The sequence below is a fragment of the Geotrypetes seraphini genome, chromosome 9 (genome assembly GCF_902459505.1).
Source record: "Geotrypetes seraphini chromosome 9, aGeoSer1.1, whole genome shotgun sequence".
NCBI lineage: Eukaryota > Metazoa > Chordata > Amphibia > Gymnophiona > Dermophiidae > Geotrypetes > Geotrypetes seraphini.
Window position 1 is genome coordinate 29,218,382 of NC_047092.1, and position 12,586 is coordinate 29,230,967.

At 45.8% G+C, this 12,586-nt stretch overlaps 1 protein-coding gene across 1 annotated transcript in view; it reads left to right on the forward strand.

Annotated features, from left to right (window-relative positions):
* Positions 1-12,586, forward strand: part of LOC117366379 (V-type proton ATPase subunit S1-like) — a 124,263-nt gene that overhangs the window by 61,747 nt on the left and 49,930 nt on the right. The window lies entirely within an intron of this gene.

Here is a 12,586-nt window from a genome sequence, read left to right on the forward strand (position 1 = left end):
AGTTAGACGCCTCTTTGTGAATTAGGCGGCGTTAGGTGGCTAACACCCCCCTCCCTTTTTTTTACAAAACCGTAGCGCGGTTTTTAGCACCAGCCATGGCGGTAACAGCTCCGATGTTCTTAGGAATTCTACGAGCATCGGAGCTGTTACTGCTAGGGCCGGTGCTAAAAAAAACACGCTATGATTTTCTGAAAGGAGGGATGACTTAGGTATAGTTATATAGGTGAAGACAACCCTGGCATAAATTGGGTATACCTAAAGTTAGGGCGCCCAGTGATGTCTAAGCCCGCTTAGGTGGCGCTAAAGCCCAAATTTTGTAACCAGCGCCTAAAGTTGGGGGTCTATTTTGGAGGTGCCCAACTAGATAGGCGCCTATCTAAATTGAATTTCAAGCTCAATTAAGCTTTTTAATCAGCACTGATTGAAACCTAGGCGCCTATCAAGAAAGCGCGATTCTGTAAGAAGGCGCCTCTAAAAAATTAGGAGACCTTCAAAAAAAATAGGCTCTATGCATGTTGGGCGTGGCTACGTCTTAGGTGCCTACGTACAGAATCACTGCTCTTAAGCGTGCTTAAGCGCTCGCATGGGCGCCTAACTTTTAGTTGTGCCTAGAGCGGGCCTGTTTAATGGGCGCCTCCAAAACAGGTGCCGCTCAGCGTGATTCACTAAACAGCACCCAATTTTACTTGAATCACGCTGAACAGTGCCTATATAGGCACCTAACGTTTGTGCGCTTCTTATAAAATTTGCCCGTAAGTGTGATTCTATACAGTACACCTAACTTGTTTAGAAATCATATTTAGCACTGTACTAGTTGGCAGTGGCGTACCTAGCATATGTAATAGCAATAACAAACGCAGATATATTGAAAACCAATGTATATAAAGCAAACTCTTTCAATAGAGGACAAATGTGGTATTGAGATGTTAAAATATTGCAAGAAATAGTGAAGGAACAGTAAAGCACAATGTTCACTCAAAAAGAAGGAGCCCTTTCTGGACTTTTGAAAAGTTTTTGACGTTCCTATAAAGACTGATCGGTCGGGTCACACCCTGATGTAGCCTGTCGGTGAAACGCTGGCCTCCGTTGGTGTGCCGATCAGCAAGGAGATAAGTGGAATTTTTCCTCTATCTGAAAAACTTTTTATGTGAAGCACGAGGTTCATGCTCAAGTGTTTTAGTGCTCAACTTTGAATGAAGGATTTGCCTGTGAGGTTATCGCTCAACCACCTGTTTTATCCACCTTTGTGGAGGTGGGAGGGCCCGTTCTGAGGCTTTTTCCTTCTTTTTGAGTGAACATTGAGCTTTACTGTTCCTTCACTATTTCTGCACTATTTTAACATCTCAATACCACATTTGTCCTCTATTGAAAGAATTTGCTTTATGTACCTAGCATATGTGACACCCAGGGCACATCATTTTTTGACACCCCCATCTGTATGAAAAATATGATTTTTAGTAACAATCCACACGTCACACAAGAGCGTACCTAGGAAAAGGCAGCATCTTACTTACTGCTGTGAGCAGTTCTTCAATAAACCCATTGTAAAACTAAACAAGCCAGACTAGTACAGATCAATCCTACACAGTCAATCTTAACAGAAAACCATGTCTTTTCAAACACACAGAAGACATCTTCGCCTAGTATGTAATCACAAACTAACCCCTCCCCCTTTTACAAAACTGTAGTGTGGTTTTTAGCCACGGTGGTAACAGCTCAGATGCCAACGCTAAAAAATGCTCTACAGTTTTGTAAATGGGGAGATAGAATAAAAATACATAGACAAAGGTTAAACTGAAGCACCAAGAAGCTGGACTCTGCATACAATGCAACACCACAGAAACAGCAATGCATTTTCCCTACAGCAAAAAAAAAAATAATAATTTTTTTCTACCTTGTCTTCTCTGGTTTCTGCTTTCCTCGTCTTTTTGTCACTCTCTTCCTTTCATCCACTGTCTATCCAATGGCGTACCAAGGGGGGGAGGTCCATCCCGGGTGCAGCCTTAGGGGGGTTGCACAGCCGGCCCGGTCCCTATCGCGCTCTCTCCCTCCTTACTGCCGCCCTCTTTCGTGGCGCTTTCACACACTCCCTTACCTTTGTGGCGCTTTCACCCCCCCCCCCAGGCCCGGTCCGGTCCGACAAACCTCCCTGCCCAATGGCCGGTGGTCTAAACTGTCTTCTTACGGCAGCCGCAGTGCTGTAGTTGCATATGGCTGCCGTAAAGGTCATCTCTGACGCAACCAGAAGTTGCATCAGAAACAACCTTTACATCGTAAGAAAGAATTTAATGCGCTTGCAGAAGGTGTGATACGACAGAGTACGCTACTGGGTTTCAAGAAGGGTTTGGATGAATTCCTGAAGGATAAGGGGATTGAAGGGTATAGATAAAGGATTGGATGATTTCCGGACGGAAAAGGGGATTGAGGAGTACTGATAGAGAATTACTATGCAGGTTCTTGACCTGATGGGCCGCCATGCGAGCGGACTGCTGGGCAGGATGGATCTCTGGTCTGACCCAGCAGAGGCACTGCTTATGTCCTTATGTTCCATACCACCCTGATCCCCTTTCTCACCCTTCACCATGCTTCCATACCACCCTGACCCCCCTTTCTCACCCTCCACACCCTTCCATACCACCCTGACCCACTTTCTCAACCTCCAACACCCTTCCATACCACCCTGACCCCATTTCTCACCCTTCCATACCACCCTGACCCCCTTTCTCACCCTTCACCATGCTTCCATACCACTCTGACCCTCCTTCTTACCCTCCACACCCTTCCATACCACCCTGACCCACTTTCTCACCCTTCACCATTCCTCCATACCACCCTGACCCCCTTTTTCTCCTTCCACCACCCTGCTATGTTTCTTTCTTTCTCTATCCAAATCAGCAAGGTCCCGCGATGACCGATTCTGTTGAATGAAGATATAGCATCATTTTAAAAAAGTGGATTAAGCAACCCCTTAACCACCAGTCTCCCCACTGTGCTCCACATCCAATGCTTACAGTCCACATAATAACAACAAAAAGTGTTTCCAAAAACCACGTGGCACCGCGCGACTCCTATCTGCCAATCGGCAGAACAAAGCAGCACAGCATCCCACACCCAGTTCACTGGCAATCCGCGGCGCCACAATTCCGTCAACTTCTCCAGTATGAAGAAGAAATAACCATTCCAGCCACTTTGTTTATTCGGCATAATTGCGTCTTTGTAGAGATCCAACCAAGAAGCCTACACTCCTCTGCTCTTAGTCCCACGATGACTGCGGCTGCCAGTACACCCCCCCCCCCGTCACTTACCACTTCCGGAGCAGAGGCAGCAGCGCGGGACCTTCCTGCACTTCAGCGAGGCTGCCCACATAACTATGACAGCTGCGTTGAGGTGCCGTTCAGAGCAGTTTGGGAGGCTCCGGAGTGTGGACCCGGCTGGCTGTGCACCCCCTTGGAGCATGAACCCGGGGTGGACCTCCCCCCCCCCCCGCCCCCCCTACCTTGGTACGCCACTGCTAGTTGGCTCTGATTTTTTAAGCAGACTATAGAGAACTGGTTCCAAAATGTTCAGGATTAATATTTAACTTAATTGTATTTTGACAACATGAGATGGATTTGCATGCACTGCCTTCTTGAGATGCAAATCTATCTCATGCATATTTATTGTGGATATCCTGAAAACCTGACCTGGCTCCGGCTCTCGAGGACTGGAATTGCCTACCCCTGATCTAGGGGCATGCCATATAATATTCTCCGGTGTGCATTCTCTAGCTAAAGAGCTAGGAATTTTGCTATCTAGGCTTTGCATGGAAGGGACAGTGAAATATTTCATTATGAAGATCTTTTTTTGTCCTATCTGGTACAGCATAATAGAGCAGCAAATAAAGCCAAGAGCGTTTTGTGTTCAGTTTTCAATGATTTGTGTCTAACATGAACTTGCAAACCATATTATTCTGTTTCACAGCATTTCACATTGCACAGCTATACAAGACAGATAAAAACTATTTCAGCTTCAGATATGACAGACAGAATCAGTTTTTAAATTCCATACATTTATTGAGAAAAACTAACTGGAAAATGCAGAGCTTCCTGAAAGACTGAAATGGAAATAAGAATAAGCCTGTCTGGAATATTTTGATTGAATCAGGGTGAAAAAGCAAAGTCACATTTATCTGACAGCTGGCAACAGAAAAGAAAGAGTCCTCACACAGAGAACCAAATCTCCCAGAACATTCTGCTTCTGGTTCAATGAAGATTGTAATATGGTCTGTACCATAGGCCAGTGATTCCCAACCCTGTCCTGGAGGAACACCAGGCCAATTGGGTTTTCAGGCTAGCCCTAATGAATATGCATGAGAGAGATTTGCATATGATGGAAGTGATAGGCATGCAAATTTGCTTCATGCATATTCATTAGGGCTAGCCTGAAAACCCAATTGGCCTGGTGTTCCTCCAGGACAGGGATGGGAACCACTGCCTTAGGCCATATGAAATCTGAATGACCCAAGTATGTATATTCTAGGCCAGGGGTAGGAAACTCCAGTCCTCGAGAGCCACAGGCAGGTCAGGTTTTCAGGATATCCACAATAAATATGCATGAGATAGATTTGCATCTCAAGGAGGCATGCAAATCCATCTCATATATATTCATTGTGGATATCCTGAAAACCTGTGACTGTGGCTCTCGAGGACCGGAATTGCCTACCCCTGTTCTAGGCCAGTGGTTCTCCATCCAGTCCTCAGGATACACCCAGCCAGTCAGGTTTTTAGTATACCCACAATGACTGTGCATGAGGTAAATTTGCATGTACTGCTTCCATTGCATGCAAATCTATTTCATGCATATTCAATGTGGTTATCCTGAAAATCTGACTGGGTGTGCCCTGAGGACTGGGTTGAGAACCTTTGCTTTACAGTAGGGAATCTAAACTCATCCTTTGCCAAGTTGTTTTTTTTAGGGTTTCCTCAATGAATATGCAAGAGATTTATTTGCATACAATGGAGACAGTGGATGCAAATAGACTTCATGCATATTCATTTGGGAAATCCTGAAAACCTGACTGGGGGCCTCGAGGACTGGAGTTGGAAATCCCTGTTCTAAAGTCTAAAGCAGTGGTTCCCAACCCTGTCCTGGAGGACCCCCAGGCCAGTCGGGTTTTCAGGATAGTCCTAATAAATATGCATGAGAGAGATCTGCATATAATGGAGGTGCCAGGCATGCAAATCTGCTCCATGCATATTCATTAGGGCTAGCCTGAAAACCCGACTGTCCTGGGGGGTCCTCCAGGACAGGGTTGGGAACCACTGGGCTAAAGGCAAGGTTTGGAAAACATGAGAGACATTTAAATATTTGAAAGGTATCAATGTACAAGAAGCAAACTTTTATCAATGGAAAGAATTTGTGGTGCAAGGGGGTTTATGGTATGAAGATCCAAGTTAATTCAGGAGAAACATAAAGAAAGGGTAGTGGATGCCTGGAATGCTCTCCCCAGAGGAAGTGGTGAGGGCATAAATAATAGCGGGATTCTAAAAAGCATGGGATCTATACAGAGGATCCCTGGGTACAAGATGATGGGCATAAAACACTAGGGAGATAATTCTATAACTGAGAATGTATATTAGAGAATAACACGGGGACTATTTTTTCCCCGTCCCTGCAGGAACTCAATTTTCCTGTCCCGTCCCCATGAGTTTTGTCGCTGTTCCTGTGCCATTCCTGTAAGCTCTGCCTTAACTGCACAAGCCTTGAACACTTATGATTTTAAAGTGTTTGAGGCTTGTGCAGATGAGGACGGAGCTTAGGCATTGGTGGAATGAGGCATTATGACATCACAATCTGAGCTCTAGAATGTTGCTACTTAGGATTTTAAAGTGTGAGGCTTGTGCAGATGAGGACGGAGCTTAGGCATTGGTGGAATGAGGCATTATGACATCACAATCTGAGCTCTAGAATGTTGCTACTTAGGATTTTAAAGTGTTTGAGGCTTGTGCAGATGAGGACGGAGCTTGCAGGAATGGGGTAGGGACAGGAAAAGAACTTGTGGAGATAGGATGGGAAAATGAGTTCCTGCGGGGACGGGGGAAAAATTGTCCCCAAGTCATTCTCTAATGTATACAGCTACTTTCCCATATAGAAAGCAAGCATAACAGCAAAAATATGCACCTATATTTTAGATATATGTGTAACTTTGAGAATACTCACTAACTCAAAATAGGAGGAGTGGAGGAAAAATTATACACAATTAAATTCAAAATAAGTGCAGACGCCAGGATGTTACTGCAAACAAAAGAAAACGCCTCAGCTCTTGGTGAGTCGTAAGACACTACCTCCTCCACATCGTTGGCATAAAAAACTTTTGTATATAACATTAACTGGCAAAAAAGTAAATATTCTTTCACAAGTTCTAACGTTGAATCACTAAATTTGAGGTTATACATCAAGGTTCAATTTGGCAAGGCCAACGAATGTTTCGTGCCATACCGCCACTTCCTCAGGACCCTCGAACCTTGCACCAGCGTCAAATGTTCATAGATATGTTCGCTGCTTGCTTGCTTGCTGCTTGCCATGACTCATCGCTAGCAAGCAGAGAAGATACTGCTGTAACAGTTGACGTTGATGCAAGGTTCGAGGGACCTGAAGAAGTGGCGGTATGGCATGAAACGATCGTTGGCCGTGCCAAATTGAACCTTGATGTATAACCTCGAATTTAGTGATTTAACGTTAGAATTTGTGAAAGAATATTTACTTTTTTGCCAGTTAATGTTACATACGAACGTTTTTTATGCCAATGATGTGGAGGAGGTAGTGTCTTACGACTCACCAAGAGCTGAGGCGTTTTCTTTCATTTGCAGTAACATCCTGGTGCCTGGAGATATTTTTAATTTAATTGTGTATACCATTTAGAATATTACATGTACCTAGGAGTCCTGCCCATGTTCGCCTAGGCATTGCCTATATGTATGCCTGTCTGTAAAATATACATTATGTAAGATATAAGTGGTGCATTTATAGTTTATGGTTTATTGTTCTTGATATTCAACCTTTCCTAGTATATATAGCAAAGCAGTTTTCAACAGACCTGTTGAAACAGGATGGAAGTAGTGAATATATAAAGAATAAGATCTGGGGAAAGTAAGAGAATAGACATTCAGAGGGAGGAAGTGAGAAGGACAGAGATACTATGTGCTACATTCACTAAGCAAACCGACTCGATTTCCTTCCGACCAGATTCACTAACCTGTGTCCTGATCATCCTCCGATCCGCGCATGCAAATGAGGGGGAACGACATTCAAATGATGGCAGGCAGCGATTCACAAACAAAAACCCTGCAACACCGACTGGGCTGGCCGATCACAAACAAACGGCTGCTGAGGACCAGTCGCTCAGGTCCTTTCCGACTGCCCGGCCTTCTGCCGCCCTGCTCTCTGCCCTGTTTTTCTGCTTTCAGCCCCGATCTCCTGCCTGCCCCGAACTCCTGCAGCCCCGACTCTCCCGTCTGCCCCGATCTCCTGCCTGCCTCAAACTCCTGTAGCCCCGACTCTCCCGCCTGCCCCGATCTCCTTTGCCCTGAACTCCTCCAGTCTCGATCTCCTGCCTGCCCTGAACTCCTGTAGCCCCTACTCTCCCGCCTACCCCGATCTCCTGCCTGCCCCGAACTCCTGCAGCCCCGACTTTCCCATCTGCCCCGATCTCCTGCTGCCCCGAACTCCTGCAGTCCCGACTCTCCCACCCTTCCCCGCAGTGCAAGACCGTGGTTTTAACCCGCGGGCTTAAAGCGGGTTAAAACCACAGGCTCACAAAAAAATTAAAAACAGTTAGAAAAAAAATTATCTGTCTGGCTTGGAGGGCCAGCGCATGCGCAGACCATCTACAGATGGTCTGCGCATGCGTTGGGATCGCTATAGACCAGGGGTCTCAAAGTCCCTCCTTGAGGGCCGCAATCCAGTCGGGTTTTCAGGATTTCCCCAGTGAATATGCATTGAAAGCAGTGCATGCACATAGATCTCATGCATAGACTGAGCGATCCGGGCAGGCGGTTGGGGTCGTGATTCCGATTGCCTTCATTTGCATGAGGGCAATTCATGAATCAGCCCCCCTGGACACAGATTGGATCGGATACCTCACGGATCGGATCTGATCCGTGCCCTTAGTGAATCTAGCCCTTAGTCCCAGCACAATTCATAAAGACCATGCGTGAGCAGGATAAACCTCTTTTAAAAGGTGAGTTAACAAGCTTTGCCCCATATATAAGTTGGACTATCTATATCGAACAATCTACCACAAGAGGTGACCAAAATCACTAATTATCTGTCTTTTAGGAATGCCTTAAAAATATGGCTGTGTTTTCAGAATTATGCTGTGGAGTGATTTGATATTTTCAGTAGATGCATTGTGTTTTTTTTTTTTTTTTTTTATTGAATTCAAAGTTGACTTTTTTTTTTTATTGCAGTGATGCAATTAGTTTTTTTGATTTTATCTATTTTTACTGTTGTAAACTGCTTTACTACTTTTGTGCAAGGCAGTATAAAAAAATAAATCAAATCGGATATAGTGTCTGCCTATCTTTATGGAACAAACACATTACCCTTCTGTTGCTCAAATTAAATTCCATCTACTGGTTTTCCATCCATTTACAAGATGATGTTTTATGTATTCAGACGCCCAGGACCAGCTAATTCTTATGTGGTTCCTTCCCTATCTCCCTCCCTTTCTAGGATGACAAAGGAGCTGTTGAACATGTCTGGTGGGGCGTGGACAAAACCACTAACAAATACCAGAGTTTTTCTATTAGAAGCTTCACAGTTCAATAGTTTGCTAAATTGCAACAGCCAGGATAGAGATAGCCACCATACTGATGTTTCTTTGGTCGAACTATATTGAATGGGTTTATCCCTTTGAATCTGATTTCTTAGGTGCTGTCTCGAGGCTGAAACAGCTTGAACTGCCTAATATAAGTGTGCCTGATTGCGGCCCTCTTTTAATAAGCTGCGGTACAGGTTTCTGCTGCAGCCTGGGGCACGATATGCCCCCGATGCAAATAGGAATACTATGAGCATCAGAGCAGCGTCAGAACATTTAGGGCCAAATTCTAAAAATGGCATCCTGATTGTAGGCGGGTTTTTAAAAACACTCTGAGGCAGGACACCTACACTGTAGGCATTTTTGTAAGCCTAGGGAGACATGTAGGGTCGCTCAAGCTTGTCCAAGGCTAGGCGTGGGCGTGGTTCTGCCCAGATGTGGCCTTAGGTGAGTCTAGGCGGCCCAAGGTGTCTCCCTAGAGTTGTAATATTTGCCTGAAATGTAGGCCAGCAAAATGCTGGTCTACATTTCAAATAGACCCAACTGTTGAGCGTCTCGCGTCAAGGGAATCTCTCTGCCACGATCAGTTTAGTGGCCGCAGCAGGGAACCCTTCCCCCCTGTGAAGTTGGCCGGCAGTAGGGATGTCCACTTCCTCCTTCTGGAACCACTGAAGTCCCCCCGCCAAAGTCCACGGCAGGAGAAGTGCCCAATTCCTCCAGCCGCAATGGCAAACCCTCCCGACACAATCTGCGGCAGGAGGAGTTCCCAATCACTCCTGCTGCCACCCCCAAGGCATCCCCTGACAGGAGGGATGCCCATGCCCTCCTGCAGGAACCCCTCACCTGAAGATCATAAGCAGGAGGGATGCCCACTCCCTCCTGCCGGAATCCTCCCTGAAGACATACCCCACCCCGACACCTCCAAGCCCACCCAGACAGCCCATACCTATTTCTTGCAGACCAGCCAGAGGGATGTTTACAGGCCTTCCCCTTCCCGCTGCATCCTGGGATGCACTTGGGAGGGGCCTAAGACCCTGATTGGCCCAGGCACCTAATGACCCTCGACCAACTGGAATCTTAGGCCTCCCTTCCAGTGCATTCTGAGATGCACTGGGAGTAGCCTAAGACTCCAACTGGCCAGATCCCTTAGGTCACTCCCCTGGAGGGTGGCCTAAGGGATCTGGCCAATCGGAGTCTTAGACCACTCCCAGTGCATCCCAGAATGCAATGGGAGAGAGGCCTAAGATTCCAGTTGGCCCAGGTGCCTATCATAGCCTTATGTTTTGGCATTGTATTTATTTGGTATTTAAACCACAGCTATACAAGAGAATGAAAAGCCTGTCTACTAGCTTGTGATAAAATAAAGCTTTGTATGCTATTTAACCATGAGAAAATTTACCACCAGATTCACTAACATGTGGTACCTTGGCAGCACTGGTTACTGAATCACATGGTAAAATTATTTTTGCATTGCCGCAGCCAGGAAGATCATCAGTGCAAAAATAGTGAACTCAGTAGCCTGCTGTCTAAGAGTCAGACTACTGCAAATTAAAAAAATATATATATATTTATATCTTTCCACTCTCTTCAGGTGTTTTCCAACACCTGAATCCTTTCAAACACTTCTGAAGCCCCCCTCCCAAGTTCCTTTGCAAACATCTCCCACTCCCAGCCTCTCCTCAGACATTTTCATTAACTCCCAACGTCCCCCCAAGCACTAGAGTCTCCCTGATGGATAATGGGGAGGGATCAGGAGGAATAATCCCTGCACGCTCCCGACCTGACAGCTCTCTCACTCAAAATAGCAGCTTCTGCCTCCTAGGAGTACTCCCAGGGAGTGAGGGTGCCAAATAGGGTTAACTTGCATTAATTGCTCGTTAAGAAACGCTATGGCCATAACACAGCTGACTAAATGGATCTCTAAGACCGTTGTAACCTGCCAAATGCAAACATTTTTCAGATTGGAGCGACAGAATGAAATGAAATTTTTTAATTTAGAATACGGTTTGGATCTGTGTGAGTCCAATAAATTGAAGCGCTTTGCCAGCAGGATGTGCTTAGCCTGCTTTGAATGAGGTTTAAAAATTGTTTGAGGTGGTTTCAACATAAGAACATAAGCATAAGCAATGCCTCAGCTGGGTCAGACCTGAGGTCCATCATGCCCAGCAGTCCGCTCACGCGGCGGCTCAACAGGTCCAGGACCTGTGCAGTAAACCTCTATCTATACCCTTCTATCCCCTTTTCCAGCAGGAAATTGTCCAATCCTTTCTTAAACCCAAGTACTGTACTCTGCCCTGTAATGTCCTCTGGAAGTGCATTCCAGGTATCCACCACACGTTGGGTAAAGAAGAACTTCCTAGCATTAGTTTTGAATCTGTCCCCTTTCAACTTTTCCGAATGTCCTCTTGTTTTTTTATTTTCTGAAAGTTTGAAGAATCTGTCCTTCTCTACTCTCTCTATGCCCTTCATGATCTTATAAGTCTCTATCATATCCCCTCTAAGTCTCCTCTTCTCCAGGGAAAAGAGACCCAGTTTCTCCAATCTCTCAGCGTATGAGAGGTTTTCCATCCCTTTTATCAAACGTATCGCTCTCCTCTGAACCCTCTCGAGTAACACCATATCCTTCTTAAGGTACGGCGCCCAATATTGGACGCAGTATTCCAGATGCGGGCGCACCATCGCCCGATACAATGGCAGGATAACTTCTACCGTCCTTGTTGTAATACCCTTCTTGATTATGCCTAGCATTCTATTTGCTTTCTTAGCGGCCGCTGCGCACTGTGCCGTCGGCTTCATTGTCATGTCCACCATTACCCCCAAGTCCCTTTCTTGGCTACTCTCATTCAATAATATCCCTCCCATTGTATAGTTGTACCTCGGGTTTCCGCTTCCCACATGCAATACTTTACATTTCTCAACATTGAACTTCATCTGTCATCTCGCCGCCCATTCCCCCAGTTTGTTCAAGTCCCTTTGCAATTCTTCACATTCCTCTTTAGTCCCAGCTCCACTAAATAGTTTTGTATCGTCCGCAAATTTTATTATCTCACACTTCGTGCCTGTTTCTAGATCATTTATGAATATATTAAATAGCAGCGGCCCGAGCACCGAGCCCTGCGGAACACATCTCGTGACCCTCATCCAGTCCGAGTAGTGGCCCTTTACCCCTACCCTCTGTTTCCTACCCGCCAACCAGTTTCTGATCCATCTATGTACGTCTCCGTCCACTCCATGGTTCTTCAGTTTCCGGAGTAGACGCTCGTGAGGCACCTTGTCAAAGGCTTTTTGGAAATCAAGGTATATGATGTCTATGGGGTCTCCTCTGTCCATCCGTTTGTTAATTCCTTCGAAGAAGTGCAATAAGTTCGTTAGGCATGATCTCCCCCTGCAGAAACCATGTTGGCTTGTTATCAGAAGTTCGTTTCTTTCCAAATGTTCATCGATGTGTTCTTTAATCAGTGCTTCCACCATTTTCCCCGGAACCGAGGTCAGACTCACTGGTCTGTAGTTTCCCGGGTCACCTCTTGATCCCTTTTTAAAGATGGGCGTGACGTTGGCTATCTTCCAATTCTCTGGGATCACGCCTGTTTTCAAGGATAGGTTGCAAATTTGCTGCAGTAGTTCCGCTATCTCTTCCTTTAATTCCTTCAGAGGGGGAGTGTGTGGCGCAGTGGTTGGATCTACAGTCTCAGCACCCTGCGGTTGAAGGTTCAAACCCCGCCGCTGCTCCTTGTGACCCTGGGCAAGTCACTTAATCCTCCATAGCCCCAGGTATGTTAGATAGATTGT